This window comes from Phyllostomus hastatus, unplaced genomic scaffold (assembly GCF_019186645.2).
Source record: "Phyllostomus hastatus isolate PE091 unplaced genomic scaffold, TTU_PhHast_1.1 phas_scaffold_501, whole genome shotgun sequence".
In the NCBI taxonomy this organism is placed as follows: Eukaryota; Metazoa; Chordata; class Mammalia; order Chiroptera; family Phyllostomidae; genus Phyllostomus; species Phyllostomus hastatus.
In genome coordinates this window covers 71,560,242-71,568,545 of record NW_025334033.1, presented here as the reverse complement: position 1 = coordinate 71,568,545, position 8,304 = coordinate 71,560,242, and the positions used below count along the sequence as shown (strand labels likewise).

Sequence of the window (8,304 nt, the reverse complement as noted above, 5' to 3'; positions counted from 1 at the left end):
AGTGCGGGAGGGGGGCAAGGAGGACCACCTGCAGGTGCAGGTGGGAAAAGCATGGCGGGGATGGATCGCGGGGCGGGCGGGTGGCGAGACCCGCTCTCCTGAGAGCGGTCACGACTTGTTTCAGAAGTGTGCTAACCTGGGCGCACAAGGACAAGGGGCGGGGCTGGCTTAAACCCTGGGCGCTGAAAAGGCACAGGCCTGGGCGTGGCTGCCCGGCGCGACCTGCCCAGGTAGGGGTTTACGTCAGGTTGGCCTGTGAGGGTCCTTCCTATGCGCCCCCTTTTTGGCCACGTGGGCGGGTGGGGAGCCGCTGCGGGAGAGGAGAGAGGGGACGGGCGGTGGTAGCTGCGTCGGAACTGCGGGCTGCGGAGGGGGCCTGGCGCTCCTGCTGGGTGAGATGGAGAGCCAGTGGGAGTTTTCGAGGGGAGAGAGACGATCTTACTGATTTTATTTTATTTTTTAAGATTTTATTCATTTACTTTTAGAGAGAGGGGAAGGGAGGGAGGAAGGGAGGGAGAGAGACATCGGGTGTGTAAAGAGAAACGTGTATCAGCCCGCCGGGAACCTGGCCTGCAACCCAGACATGAGGCCTGCCTGGGAATTGAACCGGCGCCCCTTGAGTCCACAGGCTGGCGCTCAGTCCACTGAGCCACACCAGCCAGGGCCGGCCTCCCTTTCGGTAAGGACTCTTAGGATTACATGTACCACCCACCTGGGTAATCCAGGATTATCTCCCTGTCTCAAGCCCCTGAACCGAATCACACCTGCAAGTCTTTTCTTTTTTGCCACATAAAGTAACAGCCATAGGTTCTGTGGATTAGGATGCGGTTGTCTTTTGAGGGGCTGTGACTCGGCCTACCACAGGGAGCTAGAAGCCAGGACTTTGGTGGGTTTTTGTTAAGCCGAGAAGCCTATGAGATGCGCAAAGAGACGCTGAGAGGGCGGTCGGACAGCGGGGCATGGAGCCGGGGGGAAGTCCGGGCTGGAGATGTGGCGCTGGGGCCCGTGGGCACGTCAACAGCAGGTAAAACGTGAGCGCAGATCAGGTCACCTTGTGACCCTTTCCCCAAACCGAGGGCATCTTCCAGAACACAGACGGAGAAACAAGGGAGAGGAAAGAAAGTGAAAAGACCAAACAGAGGTCCCACATCTGAACGCCAGGGACTCTACAAAAGCAAAAGCAACAACAAAACAATAGAAAACAGAAGACATTACGTTATCACAGAGAATTTTAAGAAAAACTCCAAGAGCCCTGGCTGGTGAGGCTCAGTCGGTGGAAGCATCATCCCGTACACCAAAAGGATGCGGGTTCGTGTCCCCCGCCGGTCAGGGCGCATTCCTGGGTTGGGGGTTCGATCCCCGGCCTGGGCACACACAGGAGGCAACTGATGAATGCTTCTGTTTTGCATCAGTATTTCTTTGCCTCCCTTCTTCTCTCTCTCAGAATTGTTGGGTGAGGAGTTTTTTTGAAAGGAAAAAAAGGGGGGAGGGGTGGGGGGAAAAGGCAGAAAACTGTACTTGAACAACAATAAAAAATTTTTTTTAAAGAAAATACCACATTGCATCCCAAAGGGGCCGAGCCGGGTGTACTCCCACCAGTGGGGTGGGGCTTTCGGGCGCCTCAGCCCTCTTCCCATCCGCTGTTCCGCAGGTGTGTGACGCTGTCTTGCTGACGGTGACTAATGACCCTTTCATGTGCTTGTAGGTCATCCGTGTCTCTGCTGGAGTGTCTCTTCAAGTCTTTTGCTCACTTTTATGGGGTTGTTTGTCTTCCTGCTGAGTTATAAGAGCTCTTTACGCATTCTGGATACAAGTCCTTTATGAGATCGTAGTGTCTTGCATCTCAGAACGTTGCAGCTGGAGCCTGACGGAAAACAACAAGGATCCTAACACAGGAGCAAACAGGCACTTCCCCTCGGGCACTGGCACCTGAAGTCACAGCTGCTCCCTCCTCAGCAGCCTTGGCCTTCAGGCTGCAGCTTCCTCCCGGGAGAGGGTGACCCTTGAAGAGGCTCGCCCCTGAAAGAGACCCGCTTCGTCACCAGTAGAAGTACAGTCTGGAGGGAGCCTTCTCTAACGATGCAATAAAAAGCGAACAGATCGTTCCAATCGAGGGAATGTCTTTGCAGGCCCCTCATCCGCCGGCTCAGCTTCCCCAGGAAGATCGGACGGGGTTGCGGGGGAGGGAGTGGTTCGACACCACACTAACGGTGCCCTGAGGGAAAGCTTTTCCTTGGCACTTTCGAGCTTGCCTATTTTTAAGGCCTTCATGTGGTGTTAAAGCCCTGTTTTTAGCAGTGGGGCTGCCTGCCCCGGTGGCTTCCGTGAGCAGCCCCGGGAAGACTGTCACAAATAACTCGACTTCTGGGTTCGATTGCCAGCTCACCCCTGCCCACCAGTCACCTGGGAGCTGGTTTTCGCTCAAACACACCTGCTGCGGCAGGCCGGTCTGCACGCTCCTTGGCTCAGCCGTGAGCGGTGTTCACGCGGGCACAACAGTGGATCCTACACGCTGTCTAGACCAGAGGCAGACATGAGTGTGTGTGAAAAGGGAAAAGATGTGTCAGGAGAGGGCGTGTAAGGCTGCCACTGTCAGTCGTGATGTCTGCAGTCGAAAACTCAAGATGCAGCGGTGTAAGGGCACCGCTTACGCACGGGAAGATAACACACGTGCACACACCACGCAAACGTGGAAACTGGAAGAGGCTGGCGCGGGGGTGGCGCCGAGACAGGCCTGGGCCCGCTGCCTCGTCAGGAGCCTTTGCATACTGTCTGGATAGGAGTCAAGTCTGTGGGTGATTTTGATAAAAATGAGAATGAAAGCCCTGGCTGGCGTAGCTCAGTGGATTGAGCGCAGGCTGGGAACCAAAGTGTCCCAGGTTCAATTCTCAGCCAGGGTACATTCCTGGGTTGCAGGCCAGATTCCCCCAGCAACCACACATTGATGTTTCTCTCTCTCTCTCTCTCTCTCTCTCTATCTCTATCTCTATCTCTATCTCCCTCCCTTCCCTCTCTAAAAAAATAAATAAATAAAATCTTTAAAAAAAAACGAGAATGAATTTTAAACACGGAGAGAGCCAGGCACTCTGTCTGTGCAGAGTTATTTCTGCCTGTTTGGTTTCAGCTGGAATGTGGAGCAGGCCTCTCTGACCCCCCCCAGCCCCACGTCGCACGTGGAGGAGATCAGAAGCAAGGGCTGCGCTGCCCCCCGCACCAGCGTGCCTGTGAGAACGTGACTGCGCGTGAATCCCCCCTCCTGGCCCAGACAGACCCAGCGTTCCAGACCAGCATCCGCCCGCAGGCTCCAGATGGCCCAGGCAGCTCCTTCCCACTCACGCGGCTGAGCCGCCCGCCTGGTGAAGCAGGCAAGCTCAGAGACGGACGGTTTCCCTCCCGAGTCCCTAGGAGGCATTCTGGCATCACCCTCGTTCGCCTGGGAGCAGTGTCCTGGATTTGTCCAGGAGCGCCTCAGGCACCCCAGGACAAACGGCAGCAGTCACACTATCTCCAAGCACCAAGGGAGCCGGCCCCACCGCCGGCCGCCTTCTTTGTTTTCCGCGAGAACAGAGCTCCCTGTTCCAGCTTGTGTCCCTGCCCGAGCGTCTGTGCGGAGGAGGCGGCGGGGGATGAGCCAAGGAGAGAACACGCCGCCCTTCAGCTGGAGGGGAGTTTCAAGGGCAGGCTGGCCTGCCTGGGCACCCAAGGCTGCAGGTCATCGGGTGACCACGTGTCTCTGGAGACCCGGGACCCTCCCCGCCTGGTAGCAGTGCCTCACCCAGTGCAGGGTAACAGCAAATGGCTGTGTGGCATTCTCTGGGTACCACACCTATCATTTTATACCATCCAGACAAAAACCTTTGAGGTCGGCCCTGTAAATAACCCCCATAATAGGGATGAGCAGACTGAGGCAGCGGAAAGTCGTGTAACTTGCCCAAAATTACCCAGGCTCTAGAACTAAGTAGCAGGTTGTCTAACTCCACAGCCCACGGTCCCAGATACAATGCTATGTGGAAACACGTTTTGTTTGCTAACCTCTTGTTACAAAATATGAATTAGTTATTGCAGAATGGACGCTGAACTCATAAAAGAACGCAAGGCGTGTGCAGAGTCAGAACGGAGTCTGAATCTTGGCTCTGCGCCTGCGCAGGCCCCTGTTCGCGCACTGCCTCCACACTTCCTAGTCCTCCGCACCCCGGGGGGTTTGCACAGAGAGGTGCCCCGTGGGAGGTCAGAAAATAGATCTGGCTTCTCCCTGTGGGGTGGCCTTGGACAGCCTGTGTCACTTGACCGAAAGCTATTGCTGTCAGGGTCGGGCCACCTCCTGGTGACTCTTCTATGGTTGGCTGGTGGCTTCCTCTCTCACCTGCCTCCAGCCCTGGCGGTGGTAACTGCGTCACCTGTGCTGGTCCTGGAGTCCTGCGCTCTCCCTACGGCTCCCCTGCCCCCCACCCCGCCCCCTCTGTAGGCAGTCCTGCTTTGAAAACAACCCTCCCGGAATTTCCCCAATTTGCGGAAGCCATCTGTTTTCCCGCAGGACCCTGAATGATGTGACAGCGGCATGAACAATGGCGGAAACTGGAAGCACCTGAAGTGTCCGAGCGCTGGGGGAGGGGCGCAGATTGGGACCCTGCACAGCAGCTGGGCGGGACATTGGAGAAAACGCGCTGCGGCAGGGCGTAGGGAGGGGGTGCCTGGGGTAGGATGCGTGGGAAGAACACACGACCTGAGGCTGGGTCGCGTTCTGCCACGACCCCCAACAAGCTCTCTGCGGGCAGGGTCTGCGACCTCCAAGTCTGGCACTGAGGTCACAGTAAAGGTCAGAAACCGACGAATCAATGCGCGTCCTGACCCAGCACAGGCAAGTCTCCACGCCCTCCCCCCACCCCGCCCCCAGGCCCCAAGGCGGATCCTCGGGGGAGGGGAGCCTGAGGTTTCGGCCGCAGACCAGACTGCGGTCTGTGTGTGCCGCAGATTCTCCCAAGGCTAAAAGCCCCGCCCCCACACAACACGCCCCGCCCAAAAGGGGCGGGGCCGGAGGCGCCCGGAGCCGGCGTGACCGCCCGGGACAGGAAGGAGCGCGCTAGGCACCAACACCGTGGCCTTGCTCATGCTGCACAAGTTCGAGTCCTGGCCATGGAGCGAAGGCCGGGGCACGAGACGAGACCTAGTTGGGCTTCAGAGACCTGCCTCAGGGCGTCCCCGCGGGGTGAGCTGAGCCCTGCTGCGTCCAGGCCACACCGCCCCTCCTCCACAGGCTGCGCGCACCGCCGGGCTGCGACCCTGCACCGGGCGCCCGCGGCGCCCCAGGCCCTTGCCGGTCGCTCGGTTTTCAGCAGCCATTTCCTCCGGAGGCGGCACCGAGCCAGAGCTCAGTGAGCGTGGGACGACTGCGTGCGGGCCGCCAGGGACTCTGGGCGGCGTGGCCGACCAGAACTCGAAGAGCAGATCGCTGGCTGTGTTCATTCACATCAAGTTCTTCTCCAACCCTGAGTACAAAATTATTACTTAATGCCCCAGAGGAGCTAATGGAACCGCAACTGGTTCGCAGCCAACGCTTGGGGAAACAGGTTTCCCGGGAACTGCGGGGGTGGAACAGGAGCCTGCGTCCCCGCTGTCCCCACCCCCACACTCAGGGAAAAGGGAGTGTTGGGATTGTGGGGTGGAGGGCTGTCTGGCAGGGATGGGAGGCCTGGGGCTGGGGAGCAGGAGGCCTAAGCCCCAGGGGTCTAACTACCTGGCCCCTACCCCTGAGAGCTGTGGGGAGCCACGTGGGGGTCCCACTAGGGCCATGGCCATGTCTGATTTGCACTTTAGAAACATCCTTCGGTCTGTAGGGAGACTGGAGTGATGGGGCCAAGGTGACGCTGGCTGAGGAGGAGGGGGAGGGAAAGCAGCTGGGGGCGGTGGGCAGAGAGGCCCTGGGTGTGGCCAATGTCCGGCCAGAGCCCTGGATGATGGACAGTAGGATGGGGCAGGGGCCCAGACCGGACGGAGAAGGGAGGTCCTGTCCCTCTGCAGGCAGGCCAGGTGAAGCAGGCCATCCACACTGGGCGTGTCGCTAGCTCTCTAGGCATGCAGGGGGCTGTGTGGGCGCCGGCAGCCTGGGCCACACCCCACTCCTCCAGCCCTGGGCAGAATCCTGGGGGCCATTCTGGGTTTTTCCTTTCCCTTCTCCCCAAGTCTCATCCTTCGAAGCACAACCTAAATGGGACCCCTTCCCCACACTCACCACCTCCACTCCTAAAGGGCCTCCCTTCTCCTTCCTCGTGGTGCCCGCCAGCCTCCCCATGGTGCCGACTGGGCACTGGAAAACAGATCAGCTCTCTCCCCTCCCCTGGAAAACTGCCAGAGTAATATCCAGACTGATTGTGGCTCACAGCCACGCCCAGCCCAGGCCTCCCCTCCCTGCGCTCTTTCCCTGCCCTGCCTGTGAGCCCACTGTCCCTCCCCCTCCCGGACACACACCCACGCACAGCTGCTGCCTATGCAGTCCCAACTCAAATGTTACCCTTTGGCCAAAGCAGCTGTCTCTGTCATATTATATGGCTTTATTATTTTTTTAATACACTTGCCACTGTCTGAAGTTATTTTCTTTGTGTTTTGTTTATCACCTTTCCCCCCGACCAGAATACAAGCTCCATGAGCACAGGGACCTTGTCTACATCGCTTGAAGTTGTATGGCCAGGGCCTTGGCGGGTGCTGGGAACACAGGAGAAACTCAGTGGACACCTGGGCAGGCTTGCTGGCCCCTGGGGCAGACAGGTGTGGTGCCAGTTCTAAGGTGGCAGTTGTGACGAGTGACCCAGGACTCAGCAGCCTGGAAGAAGGCAGTAGAGATGAGTCCTGGGCGGGGGGTGGGGGGGGTGGGGGGGTGGTCTGGGAAACCTTTGAAGAAGAGGAAGGATCTGAATTGTGACAGGAACAGGGCAGCACTTCTTGAGGAAGACGACAGTGTTTTCAGGCACAGGGAGGCGAGTGACAAGGACGAGGGAATGGCCAGGCTTTGGATGACTGGGGTGTAAGATCTAGGTGTGGGATGCGGGGGGCGCGGGAGAAGAACTTGAAAAGGTAGATTGGTCCCCCGCTACAAAGGGTCTTGTTGTGGACTGAATTGTGTCCCCTACAAGATCCCTGTGTTGAAGTCCTAACCCCCTTACTGTACCCCTGCAGGTGACTGCTTTTGGAAATGGGGCCTCTGAAGAGGTAACTGAGGTCAGACAAAGGTCATATGGGTGTGCCTTACTCCAGGATGCCTGGTGTTCTTACAAAGAGAGACGGACACAAGGGAGGTGCACGAGGAGAGAAGACCCCATGAAGAGCCTGCAAGAGGGTGGCCACCCTCGAGCCAAGGAGAGAAGCCGCAGAGGAACCCAGGACTGCCGGCACCTTGACCTGGGACTCCAGCCTGCAGAGCTCTGAGAAGATAAACTCTGTTGTTGAAGCCGCCCAGCCTTTAATCTTTTGTGTCATGGCAGCGCTGGAAGACTAACATAGTTCTTACATTTTTAAATTTTAACTCTAAGACTATATTCGCCCGGTTCAAAATCAAATGCAGGCCCAAAGAGTGACCGGGTGATCAAGGTCAACAGCAGCAGTGACACATCTGGTTGAGCATGCCCTTCGTGGGATGGGACGAGAATAGCATTTTCCTCTGTTGTATTCCAAAAACAAAACGCGACAGAACCACCCACCACCTCAGCCTAGTCCTGACAAAAACACGGGGCAAGTCTCAAGTGAGGAACATTGTCCAAAACACCCAGAGTGCTCCTCAGAGCGGTCCAGGGCCTAGAAACCGAAGGAGGTCTGGGAAAGTGGGACAGCCCTGAGGGGCGGAAGGGGCCCGCCCGCTGAGTGTGATGTGATGTCCTAGGCCAGACCCTGGAACAAAGGATGCCGAGTGAAAGTATGGGAATCTGAGTAAACTATAAACTTGACTTTGTACTGGGCTGGCCAAAAAATCCATTATGTTTTTTTTTCCATACAATGGCTCCAGCAGTGCTTAGCTGTCTTTAATGTCATTCAAAACAATTTTGTTGGAGTGCATTGTGACAGCTGTCATAACAGCGTGCATTAAAAAAAAAACAAAATTGGTAAATTTTTGTGCAGCCATTTTAATATTGAAGATGGAAGAAGATATGCAACATTTCTGGTATACTATGCTTTCTTATTTCAAGAAAGGTAGGTGAAAATGCAACTGAAATGCATAAAAAGATTGTGCAGTGTAGGGAGAAGGTTCTGCGACTGATCAAATGTGTCAGAAGCGGTTTGCGACGTTTCTTGATACTATTGACATTTCGGCCAAAT

General features: G+C 56.8%; 1 long non-coding RNA gene across 1 annotated transcript; it reads left to right on the top strand.

The window, feature by feature from the left end:
- The first annotated feature begins 5,047 nt into the window (after positions 1-5,047).
- On the top strand, positions 5,048-8,056 carry LOC123808609. The gene is made up of 3 exons (XR_006783807.1): positions 5,048-5,206; positions 6,628-6,762; positions 7,171-8,056. It is a non-coding gene; the product is annotated as an uncharacterized LOC123808609 (long non-coding RNA).
- Positions 8,057-8,304: the final 248 nt, after the last annotated feature.